The sequence below is a fragment of the Sebastes umbrosus genome, chromosome 5 (assembly GCF_015220745.1).
Source record: "Sebastes umbrosus isolate fSebUmb1 chromosome 5, fSebUmb1.pri, whole genome shotgun sequence".
NCBI classification, from domain to species: Eukaryota; Metazoa; Chordata; class Actinopteri; order Perciformes; family Sebastidae; genus Sebastes; species Sebastes umbrosus.
In genome coordinates this window covers 37,815,706-37,840,728 of record NC_051273.1, presented here as the reverse complement: position 1 = coordinate 37,840,728, position 25,023 = coordinate 37,815,706, and the positions used below count along the sequence as shown (strand labels likewise).

The 25,023-nt window shown below is 41.6% G+C and overlaps 1 long non-coding RNA gene across 2 annotated transcripts; it reads right to left on the bottom strand.

Moving 5' to 3' along the window:
- Positions 1-328: 328 nt before the first annotated feature.
- LOC119488905 lies at positions 329-20,827 on the bottom strand. 2 transcript variants are annotated; one of them, XR_005207050.1, is made up of 4 exons: positions 20,628-20,827; positions 8,124-8,133; positions 4,877-4,882; positions 329-340 (listed from the first exon to the last, which is right to left on the bottom strand). It is a non-coding gene; the product is annotated as an uncharacterized LOC119488905 (long non-coding RNA). The 2 variants fall into 2 exon arrangements; XR_005207049.1 differs by having other exon boundaries at positions 20,673-20,827.
- Positions 20,828-25,023: the final 4,196 nt, after the last annotated feature.

The window sequence follows — 25,023 nt, the reverse complement described above, 5'->3', positions numbered from 1 at the left end:
GAGGGTTTGGTTTAACTGGATAGGAAAGCAGAACAAACATATTTCTGCTACACAAAATACTATTTGTCTGCCAGACAAAAGGAACAGTGTGTTGCATTTAGGGGGATCTATTGGCAGAAATGGAATATAATATTAATAAGTGTGTTTCCTTTAGAGTGTAATCACCTGAAAATGAGAATTGTTGTGTTTTTGTTACCTTAGAATGAGCTGTTTAAATCTACATAGGGAGCAGGTCCTCTTGGCAGAGGCGGAGTCCGCTATGTTTCTACACTAGCCCAAACACTAGCTGTAGATAGGGCCATTTGCGTTTTCACATCGGCCACTGTAGTTTCCCTACACGCTTGGCACATGGGAGAAATTTCAGTTGCCAGTCACCGAGGTAAGAAGAAATCCTACAGACTGCACCTTTAATCTGTTCTTGTTTTTTTTCTGGTGAGTCACTGGATAATTTCAGCTCTAAAAATGATTGATGTAAAACAAAGAAAAGAAAATTACACTTTGGTTGAACTGGTTATGCAACCAGTGACAAGGGCAAGTAGGCGTTGCTTTGTTTTAGGGGTCACAAGCTAAAAGGGTTGGGAGCTCTACAGTCTAAACTAGGGCTATCAGAGTTAATGCGATTGTTACGGCCGTGGAGCCGTTTAGTTTGTATTGGAGATGATCCTGCCCTATATTATCATTTTTTTTGTGGGATCGAGAGTGTGTGTGTGCCTTTGATGCTGTAAAATCTCTTCTTTGCAGTGCCCCAGTCCTGGCTGCTCCTAACTTCACTCTCCCGTTTAAGCTTGAGGTGGATGCGAGTGCTGTTGGAGCCGGAACGGTGTTGCTGCAAGATAGTGAACACGGATTGGCTCATCCAGTGTGCTTCGTCTCCACCAAGTTTAAACGACACCAGTTAAACTACTCCACCATTGAGAAGGAAACACTGGCCATGCTGCTCGCCCTGCAGCATTTCGAAGTGTACGTGGGTTCCAGTTCTATACCAGTCACAGTGGACACAGACCACAACCCCTTGGTGTTCCTCTCCCAAATGTTCAACTGTAACCAGCGGTTGATGCTAAATGGTGAATGGACTTGCATTTATATAGCGCTTTTCTACACTACATGTCAGCAGTCACCCATTCACACACAGGTTTATACACTGATGGCAGAGGCTGCTAAGGTGCCAACTTTGCCCATCAGGATGTAATCTAAATTCTCCTTCACACACCGATGGCTATGCCTTTGGGGTTAAGTGTCTTGCTCAAGGACACATCGACATGTGACCCGGAGCAGCTGGGGATCGAACCACTACTTTCCGTTTGGTTGACAACCTGCTCTACCCTCTGAGCCACAGCCACAATTGATGCGGTTGGCCCTGATGGTCCAGGGGTTCAACATTGTGATCCGGCATAAGAAGGGTGTGGAAAACGTGGTGGCAGACGCTTTATCTCGTGGGTGAAGTGACCTCTTGTGTGCTCAGTTTTTTTTGTGGTATTGAGGGTTTTTTCTGGGAGGGTTAGCAGACTCAGTTAAAGATGAGTTGACTGTTCATGACAAGTCAGTTAGCCTAGATAGCTTAGTTTCCCTAGCCATTAGCCTAGATAACCGCCTCAGGGAACGCCGTAGGGAAAGGACTAGCAGATCGCCATCTTTGCCATCTTCTCGCTCCATTCCTCCTCTCGCGAGGTTTAGCTCCAACACAGCCCCAGGACTCGGCTTCTCCTCGTAGTCCCCCACTCCCTCCATGCCACCAGGGGACTCGACTCACTCCAGCGGAGCATTTCCGGAGGATGAGGGAGGGGCTTTGTATGTACTGTGCTCAACAAGATCATCTTGTGGCCTCATGTCCCCACCGGCCAAAAGACGATGCTCGCCAGTGAAGTTGGGAACATTGGTGAGCAAGATGAACTTAAATTCCCCCAACAGTTTGAGTTTTGATGCTACTCTGTGCTTGGGGCAGTGTGAACTTGCTGCTCAGGCTGGCATTATCATTAGACCCCTTACAGTTCCTCTTAAGGCCCATGGACTAAATGGTAAACCGCTGGCATGTATCACCCACATTACTGAGCCTGTTCACCTTGTACTCTCTGTTAACCATCACAAAGAGATCCAGCTCCACATCATTGAGTCACCAAACTCTCCTTTAGTTTTAGGCCAGCCCTGGTTAAAGTTACACAACCATCACTTAGACTGGAAGGAGAGGAACTTGTCTTACATACAAACAGCAAAGAGATTGAACTCTCGTCAAGCCCGGTGGGCATTGTTCTTTGGAAGATTCAACTTTACGCTGACTTACCGACCTGGATCTAGGAACCTGAAACCTGACACGTTGTCCAGACAAGCCAAGTCAGACCACAGCGAAGAATGCTTAAGGAGCGCAACCAGATCCTGGTACCGGTCCTCCTCATCGTCTGTTCGTGCCGGATTCAGTTCGCTCACAGGTAATCTCATGGGCCCACACATCACGTTTTGCTTGTCATCCTGGCATAAATCGCACTATGACATTGTTACAACGACACTTCTGGTGGCCATCTATGAAGGTGGATTCTCGTGCTTTTGTGCCTCGCCTGTGAAACCTGGGGCCGCAGTAAATCCTCTCACCGAACTACCACGGGGCTGCTCCGTCCTCTTCCTGTTCCCAGTCGGCCCTGGAGTCACATTGGACTCAATTTTGTTACCAGTCTTTCAGCCTCACAAGGTAACACCACCAAGTATGGTGGTGTTACCTTGTGAGGCTGAAAGACTCACAAGGTAAAGAGAAAATCTGTCTACTATAGTAAGTATACTATAGTAGACAGATTTTCTAAAGCCGTGCATTTTGTGCCTCAGCTAAAACTCCCCACAGCGTCAGAAACAGCGGATCTCCTGGTGCAGAATGTGGTCCAGTTGCATGATACACCAGTGGACATAGTGTCGGATCGTGGACCTCAATTCACATCACAGGTATGGAAGGCTTTCTGGCTTGCATTGGGAGCATCTGTCAGTCTTTCCTCTGGTTATCATCCTCAGACTAATGGACAGACGGAGCGGGCCAACCATGATCCGGGAGCGGCACTTCGATGTGTGACCGCCAGGAATCCCTCTTCTTGGAGCTTGCATCTCCCATGGGTTGAATACGCACATAACTGCTTGTCGAGCGCAGCCACAGGGATGTCACCGTTCGAGTGTTCGTTGGGATATCAACCTCCGCTCTTCCCAACCCAAGAAGAGGAGATTGCGGTTCCGTCCGTCCAGGCCCACCTTCGCCACTGCCGGAGGATTTGGAAGGATGCCCGCTCCGCTCTGCTCCGTTCCACCGAGCGCAACCAGCGACTCACAGACCGTCATCGGACTCCTGCCTCAGCTTTTCAACCAGGTCAGAAAGTTTTGCTTTCCTCCAAAGATATCCCATTACAGACTGAATCAAAGAAGTTAACACCTCGATACATTGGACCATACGTCATTGACAGTATCATTAACCCCTCTACCGTTAAACTGAAGTTGCCTCCATCCATGAGGGTTCATCCTACCTTCAATGTCTCCCAGCTTAAACCTGTCTCCACTAGTCCATTGTGCCCTCCAGCCACTGCCCCACCACCCACCCGGATCATCGACAACCTCCCTGCTTACACGGTCCGGCGGTTGTTGGATGTACGCCGTCGAGGTCGGGTTTTCAGTATCTGGTGGACTGGCAGAGTTATGGACCTGAGGAGAGGAGTTGGGTGTCTCGGCAACTGATCCTGGACCCTACCCTCATCCAAGACTTTTATAGAAACAATCCTGACAAGCCTGGTGGATCGCCAGGAGGCTCCCGTTGAGGGGGGGGGGGCTAATGTTATGATTCAGTTCATGACTCTATTCATGAACTCAGCCTTCCTAGTGTGTCTTTTCCCTTTTTCCCTCTGTGCCCAGTTCTCTGTCTGTCTAGTGTGGGCGTGTCTGGCTGTCGATGTGGGTGTATGAGTTTTTACCCGGCAGACTATCTCTCTCCTTCACTGAGGCAATCAACCCACCTGTGCAACCTGCGCAGCTGCAAATCATCCCATCATCCACCTCAGCATAAATACTCCGGCTTTTCAGTCATTCGACCCCAAATCGTTGACTCAACCTAAGTGATAGTTTCGCCTCGGCCTCCTGGCTTGTACTTTTCAAAATCCTGTTCATAGTTTTTGACCTTGTTCATGCTTTTTCTGTGCTCAGGATCATCGCCTACCTGCCTGCCTTGCTCATCCCAGCCTGCTCATTCCATTCATTCTGCCATCATTCATGCTTTTTGGAAATAAAGTATTTTTGTTCAACATCCGCCATTGTCTCTGTCTGCGTTTGGGTCCAACCGTACACTGATTGTAACATAAGCAAGCATATTTGTCCACTCCCATGTTGATAAGAGTATTAAAATACTTGACAAATCTCCCTTTAAGGTACATTTTGAACAAATAAAGTGTGCTATTAATTTGCGATTAATCACAGTTAACTATGGACAATCGTGCGATTAATCACGATTAAATATTTAAATCGATTGACCGCCCTAGTCCAAACTCAACACATTAATCTACTTTACACTCCAGTTGCCAGTTTAATAAAAAATAATGCTTATGCTTCTTACACACTGTATACATAAAGGGGTGATAGGAAAGTATCTTTTTCAGAGATGCTCTTGACTTTCCAGTCATCCTCTGCTCCCTTTCCCAGAAATGTCCTTTATTGTGAATTCAACTATTCACATTGTTAAAAATAAAACAACTTTGTTTTTTCAGAATTGAGCGAGCCAAACAAATCAATTTGTTTGGAAATTAAAATATAGATAGCAAGAAATGTTTTTTTTCCCGGCAGGTCTAACACTCTCTTTCTCTGGTTGTTCCAGGGTGGACCACTGGAACAGTGTAAAGAGCATCTCGCTCTCATCACAGACAACTCTCTCCTGGTCTTCAAGTACGACTTCATCATGTTCAACTGTGAGCAGATCCAGAGGATCCCACTGAACATTATCGACCGCATCTCCCATGGCAAATTTAGCTTCCCAAAGCACTCCCTGCTTCAGTAAGCCCTCATTAGCCCTTGATTAGTCCTTCTTACACCTTATATCCACAAAACCTGTAGCTTTATCCTCAGAAGGTCTTGTACTTTGTGGTGGGAAATGAAAATCGGGAAAGTTATGACACTTTAACTTAATAGAGACACATTCGTTGGCATTTGAACTGTGTGCAAAGCAGCATTGTGTTAGAGAGAAAGCCTTGGATCTCTAGTGTCCTGTCTCATTTTTAGTAATGTTCAGTAAGTCTACTTTAAAATTTATCTTTGGAGTGTTTCGTTGCTAATGAAAAAATAAAAACCCTACTTGGAGAATTCCAAACATTAGCCCTAATTATCTGCGATGTGCTCTAATTTGCTTCACAAAAGTAAAATTCCCTGTGAAAAAAAATGTTGGCACATGATTAACCATTAAAGCTTGGGGAGGCATTTTGGAGCAAATAGGATTAAAAAGTTATAAAACGGTCACTATATCCTGACAGTAGTGCATGAGACAGGTAATCTGAAAAAAAGTCCTGTGTCCTTCGATGTCCTCTGGTGTTCTTAATGGCATCTGCAAGATTTCACAGACCGTAGGAAAACAACAAATCAGAGCCGAGCTGGAGCCTTGCCGTCTCTGAGCAGCTGTCAATCACTCGCCAACTCCGAACAAACGGTCAAACTAGGCAGCACTGATCAAATATGAATCGATATTCTGTTACTGTAATTCCTATTTATAAATGTTTTCAGAATCATATTTCAGGGTACTGTTTGGTTGTAAAATGAGAAAGTTTGGGACCTGGCAGCCATATTGAGATCAGTTGAGGAAATACCAAGCACCGCCCACCAGCCAGAGTAAACTTAGATGTTTCTGAATACATTTTACGCGAGACATAGGCATTACACTAACAGCATATTGATTGATATTTGATTAGCAATGCCTAGTTTAATCGTTTGATCGGAGTTCGCGAGTGATTTGACAGCTGCCTCAACGCTCTCTCTCTGAAATGACCTGTGATTGGCCAAAGTCTCCCGTCACGGGCTAGATTTCCTAAAGCCTGAAAACAGAGCCATGAGGAGGTGCAGAAGTCTATTTTCTCTCAGAACACTTGAATTACAATATGCTGAAAGGTTATTATGGAATTTTTGCCCAATGATGCAAAACATATTCTGTCTACTACCACTTTAAGCTCTAACACAAAATATGCCTCGTCATATTTATTGTTAGCATGTAACAGTGTCATAACTTATTCCAAAGTCATGTTATCATACAACACATTCTCAAGTTTTGTGAACATTTAGTAGATGTAATGAAGAATTTAACATGCAGCCTTTTTCAATGAATTTCAAAGGTTGAAATGATGCATGAAGTATGCATGATTTGCTTTAAAGTATTGACAGTGATTGGAGTTGTCAGTGAGAACAGTGAGACAATGCTGAGGGCGGCATCACAAGGCTGTGCAGTGAAGGGGATACATGCAGAGGATCGGCGCAGGGGGCAGCCAGGGACACGTGGAACAGCCTGGAACAGGCATGGCAGCGAGACGAGTATGCGTTTTCGGGGGTAAGAAGTGCATATCTGTCACTTGGAGCTGTCGCTTAACTGATTAGTGGCAAAATTAATGTAGTCCTTTCATCCAAACCTTTTAAAGACGGCTCAGGGGATACCAAACCAACTAAAACTAATTTGATGAATAAATCGTAATGCGCTGTGAAGAGCTTAGAGAACGCAGCCTTTATTGGAGGCTTTATCTCTGCACATTACATTAAATTATACATAAAGCGCTTGTGAAAGCCACCCGGGAGTCCAACAGTAAAGAGACGGATTCAAATGAGAAAGACTCGACCCTCAAACATTCCCTCTTTCTGTCTTCCTCTCCGTCTCTCCCTCAGGAAGTGTCTTCTTTTGTTCGTCTAGGTCATTCTGTCTTGTTTTTGGCAGAAATTGATCTACAGTAAAGTTCATGTATATATAAAAAGTAATCCTCCCTGCTGCTGTGATAGTACATGAAACTTTGTTTCCACATCACAAAATCGTTGCGAGAGCAAAGTAGGAAAAGTCAGGCTGTGAAGATTATTCAGCTGCTATGCTGTATTAATGTTACATTCCTTTTTCAGTTACACTTCATTTTAAGTCCCACTGTTTAGCATTCATAAGCAGTATATAAACATTTAGTATAACATAGTTATAAGCAGCTATATACTATAGCAACTATAAACTATCACTAGTGTGGGCACCCACCAGTGGAGGCTTGTGTATCAAGAGCTAATGAATGACAATATAGTAAAACACAGCTGACATCGTGTAAATTACGTCTTCATACAAGAAGTTATAACTGTTGACAAATACTTTACAGTAATGAACACTTAAAGGACCAGTGTGTAACATGTGGGGGGATCTATTGGCAGAAATGGGATATACTTTTACTAAGTGTATTTTCTTTAGTGTATAATCACCTGAAAATATGAATTGTTGCGATTTTGTTACCTTAGAATGAGCCATTTATATCTAGATACGGAGCGGCTCCTCTCCACGGAGTCCGCCATGTTGTACCAGCCTCATTCCCAGGGCGTCAAATAGCGAGACTTTGTCACAGCCATTGATGTTCGATACCGCAGCACAAGGCACCCTTTAGTATGAAATGCACCGGGTGTTCCATTAACTATGATGGAAACCCATCCGTGGCAACAGTAAATGCTCTGTTTAAAGAGCGAAGAGAAACACACAGGGCAGACGGGAGGGGAGGTGGATCGGTCCAACAAACACATGGCTTTCATCCAGGAGACCGTTATTCGTGTTCCGTGTGTCACTTTACAATCAACTGTTCGTTCGTGTCTAGTGTTCACAACGTTCAGTGTCATATTCCCTGTACAGGCGTAGTAGTTTTAAGCCCAACCATGTTGTTTTTTCCTAAACCTAAGTGTAGTGGTTTTATTGCCTAATCCTAAAGTGACACCAAGGGTAACTATTAGTTGACAAAGGGGCGGCATGTAACGAGTTGGTGACGACACCGGTGGCGGCTAGGCGTGTGCCGGCACTCATTGACGCACCGCCCCGCGACACATTACTTTTTTTTTTCTCATTCACTCCCTGCTTGCTACACACTGGCTTGCTTAGCAGCTCTTCTTCTCTGCTCCCATGGCTGCTCGACTTCCGATCCCCTCACTCACCTCTAGCTGTCGCCGTCTCTTGCGTGTGTTGATGAATGGATGAGGAGAGATTAGTTGAGGTTGAGAAATATCCCCAGCTATACGACTCACAATGGCAAAAAAGATATTGCCTGGCAAGCCATAGCTCAGGTGAGAAATCAAGTTGAAGTAATGGGTGTCCACACATGATTTAAAACTAAGGCAGAGGTGGAAGAAGTAACGTTACTCAGATCTTTTACTTTAATAAAAGTAGCAATAAAGTAGTAAAAATACTCTGTATTAGTGCTAGGTATAGCACTTGACCTTAGTTTAGTATACAGCTTGAGGTCACTGCACTTGGCTGCTGGTTACCAAGAAAAAGTTCCAGCATTATTTACTTATCATAAAAAACTACAAACTTTCAGTTTTACATTTCTAGTTGTATACAGGTTAAACAAAAATTCATCTCTACGAGAGAAACCTTCCGGGTAGAGTTAGCCATGTGATCCATTTTAATATAAGAATATTGATTGTCGCTGCCTTAACGGACAGACATGAATGATATTGAGCTTCTCATCTAACTTTGCAAGATATCAAAAAAGTACATTTCCCAAAATGTCAAACTAATCCTTTGAGGTGTTAGTGTAACGGATGTGGGTGGGGCATGGAAGGAGACGACACATGCACTCTTTTTCCAGCATTTATTCTCTGCCGAAGACAAATAAACTCTTTAATTGTCTTCTAATCTCCATCTTCTGTACCTCTGCTCCTAAACATGCAAAATAACACATTTTACATTCACAAATCTTTGCAGCGCTATTTTAGTCATGTGACACGGCAATACGCTGTATCACAAGTGGCGCCCAAAACATCACATCAAAACATTGTCTAAAATTATGTTAAACTATCAGGAACAAAACCAAACAGCGGGGTAACATAACAGCATCGACAGTGAACATTATACACCAAACGTTATAATTTAAACGGCTCAATTTTGAATGTAAATAATAAAATAGCGCAGCTACTTTTCTCACACAACTTACCCTCGACAATGCAAAACAACAATGTGAGGGACGGATACTCAAATTAATTAAATAAAAAATTAAATTCTCAAATATAAATTGCAAATCAGACTTATTGATAAAGTGCATTTTTGACTCCATTACATTAGCTGGGGTCTTGGGTGTGAAGTCTGTTATACTGTATATGTCTGTATGTGTTTCACATTGTGTTCTGTGGTTTGGTCGACATTGGAAGTAAAAGATTCATAAGACCTTTTAGAAAGAAAGAAAAGATGTCGAAGATATCTTCAGATTTGATTGATCAAAAAGCTCAGACAGAATACCATTGCTCACTGAAAGCAAAGAAATATAGCTACATATTTGTATGTAATTCAGAAAGTCTCCATTTCTCTACATCAGTATATCGGTATGATTCAGCTGCTCTTTCAGCTGTTACGGTAATGATACTTGGCTGTTCCTCTTGAGGTATTTCTGTTCACATTCAAGAGTGTGAGAATACAGGATATATCTGCAGCCTGATTTGCCAGCTGGCAAATCAGGCTGCAGATATATCCTGTATTCAGTCGGATGACAGTTGTCATCCGACCACTTGATGTCAGTGTGCACCCTTGGTAGAGACGGTTCAAAGCAGGAGCACGCCTCACCACATTTCTTCATCTGATTCATGTTGATTCTGCAACTGCTAGTGTGATTCAGTGTTGCTAGAAAGTCCATATATATATATATATATATATATATATATATATATATATACTGTATATATATAAGAAAAGTCGATACCTTCACATCAGGCCATTTTCTGGGCACATTGAGGCATTTCATTGCATTAACTGTTGCACAATTGTTACAAATTATTTTCCACAACACTGATGGAAGTATTGCACACATCCATTGCTTGTAGATCTTTTTTTGTTTTCTTTTTTGTTATGCAGTTGTTTCTTACAACATTTGATAGTAAAATGCCATGAAATCAAAGTTTAGACATCACAGGAAACCACAATCTTTTCTTGTATTTTCTCTGTTTTGGATATTATTGTGCTAAGCTGTGCAAGCAGGGTCTGAAATTGACATCCGCCAAGCACCAAATGCGGGTAGATTTTACATTTGGTGAGTAAATCTCGGAAGGCTATCAGCAACATTGGCGGGTAAACGTTTGTACCAAAATAGTCATATCATAAAAAACTAAGCTTGGTTGCACTGACAGTCTCTACTGCGTTTTGATGTCATTTACTGCTGCTTCCGTCCTCTGCTCTCTGTGTCGGAGTTTGACACACACACACACACACCGATTGAGAGAGAGTATAAAGTATAAAGTTACAATGTTACAGCTGTGAACGTAGTAGTGCAGTGTCTGCACAGTTTAGGCTGTTTGTCAGTTAATGAGTGCTACAACTCCTCAAAGGGCTCAAGCTTAAGGATGGCCGAAAAAAATAGGATTGGGGAGGATGAAACTTAATTTTTGGATGAATTTGGGACGAGATTGTCACAATGAACAGTGATGAAAATTACGTATTTGTGTAGCACACAGTTCTTATTAAACCTCCTTGACAACATAAACACACACACAGCACATACCGCTGGCCTCTGACCTCACGACAGCCGCAGCGGCAACAGGGAATTCAACCAAAGTGTTGGGACCCACCATTACTGGTGGCAAAGACAATGAACTACGCTTCTCAGGATCCTTGAGTCATGCAGCCATTGAGTATCTCCACCCATGGACTCAGCTCAGTAACCATTGGCTGATGACTCATTCACACATAGATGAACATTCACCCAGTGCAAAACCAGAGGAATCTCTTTGTTCTTTCTCTTTCTTCACCTTCTTCTCAGCTCTGCTGACCTGCATGAGGTGAGCCTGACCTGCTGCTCTCTCTCCAGACCAGAAACTGTAGAAGCAGCTCTGCTCTGATCTATGGCCTGTTAGGAAACAGACATAGCAACACAAGGAACTTCTAATGCGCAAGATGCGAGAGCCTGCCTTTTTACCAACTAACTTCAAGCAACAACAGCAAGGAAGTTAGCACCAAGCTATCAAGGTGCTGGGAAGAAAGTATTGGAGTGACCGGCTTCCTCCAAACTGCACTGTATTTGAGCACAGCAAAGACAACATCTTTGACTTGGAACCACAACTTCAGCACATGGAATTACCAACCTTTTTGCCCATGGATTGGTAACGTACTGGGCTTATCTTACTATCAGTAATTGCACATGGCTGAGCAAGACTGTTCAACTTTGATTTCTAGAATGTACCTGTGTTGATACGTTTAATGTTATTCATTGAGTTTGACTGTTGTGATATTATTTGTAGTTAAGATAGTTGGGTACCTGGCTTCGCCACATCTGATGTGTTTAGTTTATGCTTCACATAGACAAGGTCTTTAATGCAAACTAACCATCTTTCTAACCCACTGCATTATCTCACACACATTAAGATCACACACATAAACTGTGAATTAGTGTTAAACATATAAACATACACCTTCAGATAATCTAAACCCCCACATCATCCCCCCTCTCTGTCCTTCCTGAGCACATGTGCTCCGAAGAACAAAGAGGCAATGTGGTGACATGTTGGCAGCCATCTCTGATCCCGCCATCTTCGTAGTTTTACAGTGCTCGCCATTTTGTCTGTAGGCACATGCAAATATCTTGAGACAGGTAGCCAGCCATCTTGTCTCTCTTTCTTTCTTTCTTTCTTTCTTTCTCTCTCTCTCTCTCTCTCTCTCTCTCTCTCTCTCTCTCTCTCTCTCTCTCTCTCTCTCTCTCACACACACACATACACACACACATGCTCACACACTTTGTTTGGTTTGTTTAGTTTAGTTATTTAGTTAGATTAATATTGTGTTTTACACCTTTATTATCTTGTAAATAAATGTTTGTGGATTATACATGCTGGTCTGTTTAATGTTGTAAAGATTGAATAATGCCAACCTCTGCTATGTCAAGAACAATATCCTTCAACCTTTACTATCTAATTTGGTTGTAGTTATTAATTTAATTATTAATCAACGTTCCAGATTGATAGTTTAGTATATTTATTGAGACTATATTAACATTTTGGTTATTGGTCCCTGATTCCAGGGTGGTGCCCCGTTTATTATTAATGTTTATTGATCATTTTTATTAATACTAATAATTCTATTGATATTATTAATAAATTTGCTAATAACCAAACCTGTTCCTACCAAATCCCTACACAAGTCAACGAGTTAAACTTGCTAGTATTAACGTTAGACTGTTTGATGTTAATGGTACAGTTAATGCTGGCTAACCAGTCAGCAGCCAACATTTGCATTAACAGTGAGTGAGCTGATAACGGTGCGTTAACTATGAGGAGTCAAAACTCCGCAGCTCCCTGAAATTTTTTTGACCAAATGCTACTTTTTACACATAAAAAATGTTTAAATTTAACTTAGCTGCGTTGTTAACATCAAAATCATGCAAATGAATTATTGATTAAGTTCTGTTAGTTTTGTATTCAAAATAATACCTTATTAACTCAATGAAATGTGCTGAAACAAATGTATATGTGACACAAAAAGGCAATTTATCATTTTGGCTGGTGAAAAATATGCTAGGCCGGTGGATATTTTCATCTATCAGTCCCCTTAGATGGTGAGTCAATAGTGATAGAAGGTCAAATTTTGGACACTGTGTACAACTAAGCTTCCTCGGGAAATTGATATTTTATAATAGAATTAATATAATTCAAATTACTGAACTGAGACTGAAAGCACTTTCATGAACTTTTGACCCCTGTATTCCCAGACCCCCAGCTTTAGAACTAAGAATATCAAACTCCCTCTATGGAGCGTGTTATTTGGCGTCAGTACCCTCGTCTGCGCTCTGGAAGCCTCCCCAAAACATTGATGATGCCAGTAGAAATTGTTAAGGGAGTGTCAGTATTTTTAGTCCTGATGATTTTGTTTTCATCGCACATTCTCCAGGTGAACCCATGACGGAAAAGCACAGCATATTCTGCATCTGTGGGGAAAGATTGTGTTTTAAATCCCTTCTTTCCAAACTGTCTAGACAAACTAATTACCCAGCATATCATCTATTTTTTTTATTCCTGTCTGAAAGAGTTCTTTTAAGAAGCCCCACTAGAGGTTGCTTCAGTAACTGTTGTAGGAAATTTATATATTTATTAAAGTTGGATATAATCCCAGCATTGCACTCCTCTGTTTTCTCATCTGATCACATGTGTTTTTTTTTTCTCTGAATAAGGCTTCAGAGGAAGTGATGCCTTATCTAGCCCTCACCTACAACTAGTTAAAACAGTTTTATTAACTAGGATTTCTTCCTTACATTGTCAATTGTTATGCTGACACAAGTGGGCTTATTATTCTTTTTTACAGATGTTTTGTTATACAGATCAATAAGGAGTCAGTCTTTGCATTGGTTCTTTTAGACCTGGTTTACTCATACCCCTTTCACACTGAGGACTCAACCAGGGTTGAACCAGGGTTGGTTGTGTATATGAAAGGGTTAACCCGCATTGATCGACTAGCCTTTACGACCCAGGTCGAGAGGTGGGTCGGACCAGGGTTGGACTAGAGCCGATTTCGATGTGAATTGCACGGACCAGGGTCGCTAACAAACAGGGTGAGACAAACCTATTCGGTTGCAAAAGAAGGCGCACAGTCCGTGACGTAACTGTCACAGGTCGCCGTGGCTCATAAACAAACTGTGGGGCGGCAGCAGGAATGATTTCAGACACACCGGAGATGAGCGATGGATGACACCAACATGGTTATGTAGCGAGACATCGAGGTGCGGGAACTCTAGTCCTGACCATCCGCAGTAAGGAAGAAAAAACAGGAAGCTGACGGAATGGTGAGGGACAACGTAGTGTAACGAACATAACAAGGCTGCTGAATGAGAGAGACATCCGCCGTTACGTTACACGGAAACACAACGTGTTAATAATAAGCCGACCACCTCACGGTACCGCCAGCTGTACGTGCATCTGTTTTTAAAGTGTGTTTGCACATCTTCTATTTGTAAAGTTACCTTTTTAAAGTTTTATCTTTCAATATAAACCTCCAAAAAGATCCATCTGTCACCTGTTCACTCTGTTGTAAAGTAACAAACCCAGCCCTGGTTCATTACATTATCAAGCAATTAGCAAACTAAATGAAATATAAAATCATTTTATTATGTTTGGACAAGCTCTTACATTAGCCAATAGTCGCAACATGCCCAGCTGAATAACTTTAGTAGGTCTACTATATGAAGCCAATCTTTGCTGGGATGGTGGAGTGAGTGAAATATACATCTCAGTCTTCAGAAGTTTCTAATCCTTTTGTAAATGTAGCCTATATTAGCCTATATTAGATAGCACAATGTAGTCTAATATATGATAAATGGGTACTGTAGATAGACAGAGGAGAAAAGGTTCATGATGATGAATAGATGCTGTAAATCTGTATGTTGTCTGTATGTTTTTGCATACATTACAGCTCCATACATACAACATAGTTAACATTTTATAAATCTAAAAATGCTGTATGTACTATATTTATACTGTATCCCAAAAACATGCATCATTCTGTGATATTTTATGTTTTTGCACAAATTGATGATGCCACTATCATCTCCTCTCTCTATAATCCCCCAGACCTGTAACCCCTCCCCCATTTCTAACACCTGAGCTAATTGGTATGCATTGTTCAGGATTCCTCAGGTCGTATCTGAATTGTCCTGACCAGGGTTCAACCCAGGTTGACTGGCTTGGTTTGAATTTACAAAAGGAGGGTTGGAGCAGGGTAACCCTGCTCCAACCCTGGTCATTGGTATGAAAGTGGTAAAACAATCCTCCTCCTTTCATTCTGCAGTCTCTCCGACCATACAGAGAGCCAAAGTCCCGCCCCTTTCGGTGGAACCCACGGGACCTTTTTTAGGAAAAAATATGTACAGTAGTCAACGGCGAGAGACAAATATTTGTTTTGATCCCGTTTGAATTGCGCCATGAATCACACATTTGTTGTTTGTCAGTTTAAACGATAATTTTGCTTGTCAAGAAAGCCACAGTTCGCCATAGGTTTGTCATAGTATCATTTAGTTTTGTGTGAAACTGCAACGTGGGCTACATCTCTCGTCTCGCACAATATACGTCACCAACACTAGCTAGCTAACTTAGCTATGTTCCACACACAAACGTTATCTTACCTGATGTGTTTTATCCAGCGACACCTGGTCTTTTTATCAGTTGGGAAGAAATAGAATGAGCGAGACCCGTTGTTGGTGTGAGTTCATCCCAGTAGGAAACACACAGACATCGTAGCTTCAGAGAGCTAGACATCACGATGCCGCTTTTGGGTGTGACGTCTTTCTAATTACGTAAGAAGAAAATAAGTGACACGAGTGATTTACACATTACATCCACCAAGGGGCGCTAGTGTGCATGTGCACCCCTTTTGGTGTTTCACATCCCCCTCTTCCTTGGGGGAGGTGTTAGAGTTGTTAGAAACTGCATGAAAGTCCAAATATGTGGTTACAGGAAAATCCAAATATGGACATGGAGGATCTGTATATGGCCACGAAAGGGAACCATATAGGGTCACGGAAATGTTGTAAGTGTTTTTGGGGAGTGGTTTTCGGTGTTGTACGCCTATATAGCGTTGAGGTCGGTCTGAGCAAACACTAAACAGTGACTGAGGGACACTGACTGCTGTATTTGACGGAGCTCTACACTGAATCTGGACGACGGCTGCAACTTTTCTGCGTATATCTAATTTCGCAGTGTTTCTGGACGCCAATTGCTACATTTTCACTGATTGCCTGATTTTCTGCAACGCTGAATCTTGTTGATGCTGGGCTGCTTTTGGCTCCTAGAAAGAAAAAGTCTACTCCTAAAACCCTAAGCGATTTTCTGGATCAAAAAGCATAGACTCCCCAGTGTAAATGATTGTTGAAGATTTTAGGGTTTTGGGTTATTTGTTTGACCAAGGGGCAGTCTACCTTTACACAAGAGAAGCCGACGAAATGTTTCTTCAAGGAACGACCCCTCACATTCGCTTTTTTGCCAAAGACTGGACTCATTTCAGAAACAAAATTTGTAAAGAACTAAGTAGCTCCAAAGGTCGGTACACAGCGCAATGGGATGAATCAGTGTCTGGAGAGACCTATCGTGTAGAAACAGATCTGGATGTCTACGACCCTGAAGCCTACATCTTTTTCAGACAGTGCATGGACAATACTGTTATTCAAATGCCCGGAGAGGCACCCCTGATGAGGATAAACTCTACCCCCTCACATCTAAAGAATGGGAAACATGGTTCACCACTGGATTTTTAGTCCAGTGGATGGATTGGGGGAGAACCCTTGATGCTTTCTTGCGCATCGATACCTTATTCAGATGGTATAAGATCTACAAGACATTAAAATAAGACTTTTTGATGCTTCAGCCAACGTGGATGATAAGAAGAGATAAACTCCTGTAAAGCCTGTTTACAGGTTGTTCATCAAAAAGAAAATGATGCTACTATTGACTGTTCTAAACTTAAGCATTTGGCATTTGTTTATACAGGCGTGCGGCCTTATTCTTGGTGTGATGTGTTACCGAATATGCACATGCCTAATTATTTTACAAACTCCCAGAATGGCGGAAACGACAACTCATGGGTGGACAACTATGGTGAGGAGTTGGGGAAAAGGAATTTGACATTTCTTTCTCCTGAAGAAAAACCCTCGGACAAGGCCTGTTTGGACACTCTGAATGATGAGGATGACAAGACTGAACGCTTCTACTTTGAATATGAACCCCTCTCTGATCCTACTGTTCACAACGTTATAGAGGTAACCATAGGCTATTATCTACACACTATTCTTCAACAAAAAGCTAAGCAAACCTGTGTGTATTGTGTTTATCTGGTTGAGTTGTACAGAAGATCATGTCATTCATGCATTGACATACTTCCTTTACATTATCTTGAAGGACATCTGGAAGAAATTAAGCAAGAGATTTTTAATGAAAATTATACAAATGCGCAAACGTTTAAAATAGAAAAGATCTTATCTAGAAAGAGAAGACCGGGTCCGAATATGGTACTAGTCAAATGGGTAGGATGGCCAGACAAATTTAACTCTTTGATTTCAGAAAAACAGGTCATTCAGCTGCCATAAGGGCTTTCAAACGCACTGCATACTGCGACGGATGTCCAACATGGAGGGATTCTTTGTTACATTTCCTAGCAATTCTTCTACATCATTTTACCCCAACAACACAATAGCAAATTTTAGAATAAGGTTACCCAAACCTTTTCATTTTAAAGTATCTTATGAAGTGGGATTAATAGAAATTCAATATCTAAAAACATGGACAAGCTTTTCATCAAATGACTGTTTATCTAAGAATGATATGTATCACATCAAACTTCAGTAAAAACTGCCTCTTGACAATGGAGCTTTTAGAAAAGTGGTCTACGACCACAGTGGATAACTTGTGGAAACGGCAGCTTGGGCTAATCACCCACCCTGCTGTCAAATAAATGATTACAGAAACTGAAACTATGGATACTTACCTCGAAAGTGACCTAAGCCTAACTGACAACCCTCAAATGGGACCCATGAACCCCTTGGGGCAAACTCAACAGAGACCTCAAGGGGGGAAAAGTCTGCTGAAGCTTAAGTCAAGACACAATTGGATGCTGGAATGTTAGAACATTATACCAGACAGGAAAACTGCCACAACTGGCCAAGGAAATGCAACGTTACAACATAAGCATAATCGGGGTGCGTGAAAGCCGATGGAACACCTTTGGAGAGGTAAGAACTGCCACTGATTTGAGACCTTCCTCTACTCTGGCAACCCAAAGGAAGAAGATCCACATACATACGGAGTAGGACTACTCCTATCAAAGGACATAGCTAAAAGTCTCATAGAATGGGAACCAATATCAGAACAGATCATCACAGCCAGGTCTGCATCCAAAGGACGCAATATCACATGCATTCAGTGCTACGCTCCAACCAACACTGCTGTGTTTGAAGAGAAAGAAACTTTTTTACCAACAACTACAGGCAGTTTTCCAAAAGGCTCCCAAGAGAGACATTAAGATTGTGATGGGAGACATGAATGCCAAGATTGGGTTTATTTCTTATAAACAATATTCATTATTTTAACGTCGTCTCCGGCAGCCAGTCTGACACACACACACACAGAGAGGAACAGGAAATACAATTAAATAGACATTCTGGAGGTGCGGTACGGGAGCGCCGCTGAACAACGACTGGAAGGGAACAATGGGGACAGAAGGTCTGGGGCAGATGAACGAGAACGGGCTTCTCTTTGCAAGCCTTTGTGCCCTCAACGAGTTGGTGATTGGAGGCAGTCTTTTCCCACACAAACAAACCCATAAAGCTACATGGATATCTCCGGACCACCGCACAGAGAACCAGATCGACCACATTGCAATAGACAGGAAATGGAGGAGAGTTCTCCTCGATGTCAGAGTCAAGAGGGGCGCCGATATAGCCTTAGATCACCATCTTCTCGTAGGAGAACTCCGGATGAAGTTGGCAGTAAAAAAGAAAGTTGGAAACAGGGTACAGAGAAGATTTGAGACAAGAAAACTAAAAGACATAAAGGCACGGCAAGAATGGGGAATTCTACTCCGCAACCGGTTCCAAACCCTAGCAGAGGGAGAAAACATAAATGACAACTGGGAAAGATGCAAGAAGGCTATCACTGACACATGTGAAACTGTCCTGGGGTACCGAGACCCCAAAAGAAAAGACTGGATTACTGATCCAACATGGAGGGAGATTGAAGCTAGCCGAGACATCAAACTGAAACTCAACAGAGAGACAGACCGCAATAAGAAGGAAGGCCTCCGACAAGACTACCAACAAAAGAACATAATTGTCAGAAAGAGCTGCAAGAGGGACAAAAAAGCACAAGCGGAGGAGCTCGCCAACAAAGCAGAGGCAGCAGCCAGGCAGAACAACGCAAAGGAATTGTACAAAATTACCCGACAGTTAGCTGGTAAGAACAAGAGCTTTAATTGACCTATCAGGAAAACCTTCTCACTAAAGACTCCCAACAACTAGAGCGCTGGAAGGAACACTTTGAGGAAGTCCTCAAAGTGTTCCTCGGACCTCCTCCAGACACCCCCCCAGACATTGAAGAAGCGAGACGAGACCTAAACATCAACTGTGATAGGATATCAAAGGAAGAAATCAAAAGAGCCATCAAAAAACTGAAGCTCGGCAGAGCATCAGGAAAGGACAACATCCCCCCTGATGCACTGAAAGCAGACATCAGTGCCATCGCTGACATCCTCCATGGGCTTCTAAATGAGATCTGGGTAAAAGAGGAGGTACCCAATGACTAGAAAGAAGGGCTAATTGTCACAATTCCCAAGAAAGGCAACCTCTGTGAATGCAAGAACTGGAGAGGCATCATGCTTCTCTCAGTCCCCAGCAAAATCCTCTGCCGAATCATCTTGGATAGAATGCAAGAACCACTGGACAAGATATTCAGGAAGGAACAAGCAGGTTTCCGGAAGAACAACTCCTGTACAGATCACATTGCATCACTCAGAATAATTGTCGAGCAGTGCATCGAATGGCAGTCATCACTGTTCATCAACTTTGTTGACTTTGAAAAAGCCTTCAACAGCCTGGACAGAAACATCCTGTGGAAGCTGCTCCGACATTACGGAATACCCATAAAACTGGTCAATCTCACCAAATGTATGTACAATGGATTCACGGGCCAAGTCATTTCAAATGGCAAGCTATCGGACACCCTCCAAATAAAAACAGGAGTACGACAAGGCTGTCTTCTGTCCCCCCTGCTCTTTCTTGTTGCCATTGATTGGACGATGAAAAAGTCAGTGGATGGCCGAAGGACGGGGTTACAGTGGACTCCCTTCACACAATTGGAAGACCTCGATTTTGCAGATGACTTGGCACTGATCTCAGGAACACACACACAAATGCAACAGAAGACAAACAAAGTACATGAACACAGCAAACAGCTAGATGATCAACGTTGGAAAGACCAAGGTCATGAGGATCAACACTAAATCCCACCAAGGAATAAATATCAAGGAGCAACCCTTAGGAAATGTGGCAGAGTTTGTCTACCTGGGAAGCAACATCAGCACAGACGGAGGAGCAGATAAGGATGTTGAACTATGCATCAGCAAAGCAAGACATGCCTTCAGAACACTCCGACCTGTATGGCTCTCTTCCCAGCTCTCCAAAAACACAAAAATCAGAATTTTCAACTCAAATGTAAAATCTGTCCTTCTCTATGGCTGTGAAACCTGGAAAACCACAAACACAATCACCAACAAACTGCAAGTGTTCATTAACAACTGCCTCCGATACATACTGAGGATATGGTGGCCCAGAAAAATTACAAATACAGACCTGTGGAAACAGACAAACCAGGAGCGAATCAACAAAGAAATCAAAATGAGAAAGTGGAGATGGATCGGGCATACACTCAGAAAACAAGAAACAAACATAACAAGACAATCTCTGGACTACAACCCACAAGGAAAGAGGAAGCCAGGGAGACCAAAAAACAACTGGAGACGGTCTATGCTCGACGAGCTAAACAAGATCGGGACCTCCTGGCAAGAAGCAAAGACCACTGCACAGAAGAGAGTGAGGTGGAGATCCATGGTGGACGCCCTATGCTCCCAAGGGGGCCAAGAAGAAGAAACTTCAGTACATCCCATCACAGAGTGTCTGTTTTACCCCTTAAGAGACTTGTAATTAACGTTTCGAGGAAAACTTGCTCAAATGTCGTGATTTGTACCAGGGGAAGTTCTTGACACCCCCGAGGACAGTGCATTCAAAGATGATGACCATATATCGCCTGATGTATATAAAGCTCCAAATGGAGCTAATATTAATGTAGGTATGTACAACATGTTTGTGTACAGCGATATTATAGACTATCAAACAGTAGGGGACAGTTATGTACCTCTTCTAAGAATCGTACATATTGCGGGGCCAAACAATCATACAATCACAAGGGCATACGACAGACCACACTTCCTCAGGCTCTGCAAGACGCACATCGATAGCATAGAAATATCTCTCAAATCAGATCAGAACCTACATATTCCTTTTACATACGGAAAGGTAATACTAAAACTGCACTTCCGACCCGCAAAATATCACCCCTATGTGCACAATGCGGACAAATACATTGCATACTATACGGCGCAAGCGGGGGGAGATTTGCCAGGATATAGTGGTCTCGGATCGCAATACGGGACTGGTCTTGGCGGTATTTTTCCAGGGCTTGTTTAGATTAGCATTTACACTGCCTAAAAAAGTATTTACGGTTGCTGCACCGCATTTAAAGACAGCCGCCCAAAAACATTGATTTTGATGTCATCACCAATGTCATGAGCCATAACAACAGACAGCAAGAGGGGTCGGGAATAATGGCAATTTCACATCGACCAGTAAAACACCCTCCTTTGGCAAAGGGGGAGTTCCCAACCAAGGAAACTCCGCCAAATTTAGAACAAGAAGAGCAATACCAAGACCAGAAAGAATACACAAGCAAGGAGAAGTAAGTCGGTAAAGCATCGCAAAAGCAGGGCTAAGGATATATTCTAACGGAAATGGCTTTGAAACACAATATGTCAAAAGAATGTGTAAAATTGGAATTAGACCTCTTTCTGGTGCCTCTAACCCAAACCAGAATCGAGAAATGTGCCTACGTTGAAATCCCTCCTCTAGCAGCAATTTCTGACTCTGCACCATTAGAACTTTATGTCCCAGCAAGTAACAAGGATTATTTGGACCTGAACAACACTTTTCTATATACACGTGTTAAGATCACCAAAGCTAATGGTGGCAATCTGGCACAAGGAGATGAAGTAGGATTCATCAACTATCCAGGATGTACAATATTTTCAATATAAGTGGACATTTCGCTGGGGGATCGAGTCGAAACACAATCATCAAACACCTATCCTTATCGCGGTATTATAGAATGTCTTCTAAATTATGGGAAGGATACTCTTCAGACACAATTTGGATATGGACTGTTTTGTATGGATACAGCAGGCCATATGGAAGATGTGACAGCTGGAGGAGATAACAAAGGACTTATCAAAAGAATGGGGTATACCGAAGGAGGTCGCATAGTAGAGCTAATTTCTCCTATACATTTTGATTTGTTTTTCCAGGACAAATTACTGATAAACGAAGTTGATCTTAAGCTCAAATTTATAAGAGCTAAAAATGAATTTTGTTTAATGCGTAACACTGTAGAAGATTTTAAACTCCATATTGTGTCAGCAAGCCTGTTTATAAAGATGGTCACAGTATTCATGTTAATGCATAGTAATGTTAAATGCCCTATCGACAGAGTCTGTGTGAAAAATGTCAGTATACCCACAGGCAGCCGAGTTTGTAATCAAGTAAATATATTTCTGGGGCAAATTCCGAAATTTATTGTTTTAGGATTTGTTGACCATGAAGCCTTTACAGGTAGTTATGCGCGTAACTATTTACATTTAACCATTATGATATAGAGTTTTTATGTTTATATGTTGATGGACAACAGTACCCGTCAAAACCTTTTCAACCTAATTTTGGTAGGAGTAATGCCATTAGAGAATATCACCGACTGTATTCAACAACTGGAAGGTATCTTAAGAACAATAACCATAACCCTAACCCGTGATGGATTTTGTAGAGGATATAGTCTATTTTGTTTTAACCTCTCCCCCGATGAGGGGTGTGGCGATCATATGTCTCTTATAAAAAACGGTAGCGTCAGATCAGAGGCTCATTTTAGAAATCCTCTTCAACGAACAATAAACGCCATTAATTACGCTATTCTGTAATTGAGATATCGTCAGGACGACAAGTCCTTATTGACTTTTTCAAATTTTGAATAACTTCAATATGAATACAATTGAACTGTCGGAAATTCTTGATAAACTGGTAAAACATAGCCTCTTTTTAGGAGTATTTGCCAGTGATCAGCTTCCTAAAACAACTAATAAAAGGAGACCTGCTGTGTTAGTGATAAATATAGACCGCTCTTACTTGAGTGGTCAACATTGGATTGCTATTTATATTAATAAACACCGGGTGGGGTCATTCTTTGACAGTTTTGGGAATCCACCGACATACGGGCATTTCCCAAAATCAATTTCTGCCTTTCTTAATAGAAATTGTGAGTCTGTGCAACATTCGGTAAAACAAGTACAGGACATGTGTTCTGCCGTGTGTGGCCAACATTGAATTTTTTTTCTTTACCATATGGACAAAGGATTATCTTATCACGATTTAATGATGAAATATAGTAATAATTTGTCTGAAAACGATTTTCTGGTTTTTAAATTTGTGAAGAAAATACGACCTTCTATTGCATGTAGTAAAAGTGGTTTTGATTGTATACAATGTGTTCATGTAGGGGAGTTATTTCTAAACAAAATGTTGTAACTAAAATTGTAAATTATCAAGATATAGCAGTTTATAACTATATACACATATAATGTACCATGTCCTAACTGTGAGTATACGCTTTGTAATCATGTGCCTGTTTTATGGAAATAAATGAGTCTGAACATTATGGTCATCTCTCGCTTTATTGAAAATCACATAAAACATAGACATACATTTAAAAATCTACCCACTCTGTTAAACGTGGTTTAGGAGATAGAAAAGGAGTTGTTTCAACATCTACTTGCCGTTTTCTTCTAATAATCAGATCAGGGGTAGACGTTTTTCTCTTAAACTCTTAAATTTTTCTCTTAACTCGCTGATTTGGTACAACTAATAAAGGTAAATTTAGCATAGCCAATGACTGCAAGTATTCTTCCCAGCCTGTAGGTCGTTGACCGTCAGACACATTGTGACAAGCAGTAACATAATTTATCAAATCATACACATGAGAACCTTTCACAACATTGCCGTTAAATACAAATTCACCTTGTCTAGTCCATGAGGTAATGTGTCTTGAGGCTTTCATTTTATCCAAAATATGTAGTGCCTTATTCTTGCTGTTTTTTGGCACATTTTTTAAAACTTCCTCAATCACAGAGTCTTTACTTTCTTGAATATCCGTGTTAGCATGTTCTGAACCATGAACACCTTGAGCGATTGGCAAAGACAAAGTTACAGTATTATGGTCCCGATCTCCCTGTTTCACCATTGTGAGAAATCTCTGCAATGCGATGGAAAATTTTTTAACCTTTTCGTGGGTGTTGATGTTTTAGCAGATTTAACTGTTGTTGTGGCACAAGGAACATTTTTTGGGCATATTCCATGGTCTTTGATTATTGTCTTGAAGCAATACGACTGGAAATAAAAGGAACTGCAATACTCAGGAGTGGTAGAAGAAATCCTCCAGACTGATTAACCAGTTTCTCTTTTTCTTTGAAACACACCTTTTTATTAGCAATTAGTCTAATCCCCCCTTCTTTTTTTCAACTTTTGATACTGCGATTTGGTTAAAGGTACCTTGCCTTTTAAAATATTGTACGCTATCTCACAATGTTAGAATAAAGTCTGCAGATGCAGACTTAATAATATTTTTCCTCTGAGAAGGAGATACGTCATGCAGCTTTTTCAATAAAGACAATTTCTTCTAATGCGTTCAGACATGTTTTTATTTCTTTTTAGGAACGTATACAACAGGCAGGTCTGAAAGCAAGTCTGTTCTGAGATGGAGAAGATCTGGCGTCTTGTCTTTACAATCAATCAACAGATACCCATAAGGAACACTTGTGGTATCCTCAAAACACTCCATAAAAAATCTACTCTTCCCTGGAAACATTTGTCTAGCCATAAGCATAACTTGATATTTGTCTCTGGGGTTTTTAAACAAAACAAGATATCAATATACTCAATATTGTTGCTAGCATTATTCATCAAATCATCAATAATCAATAGATTGTTTTTA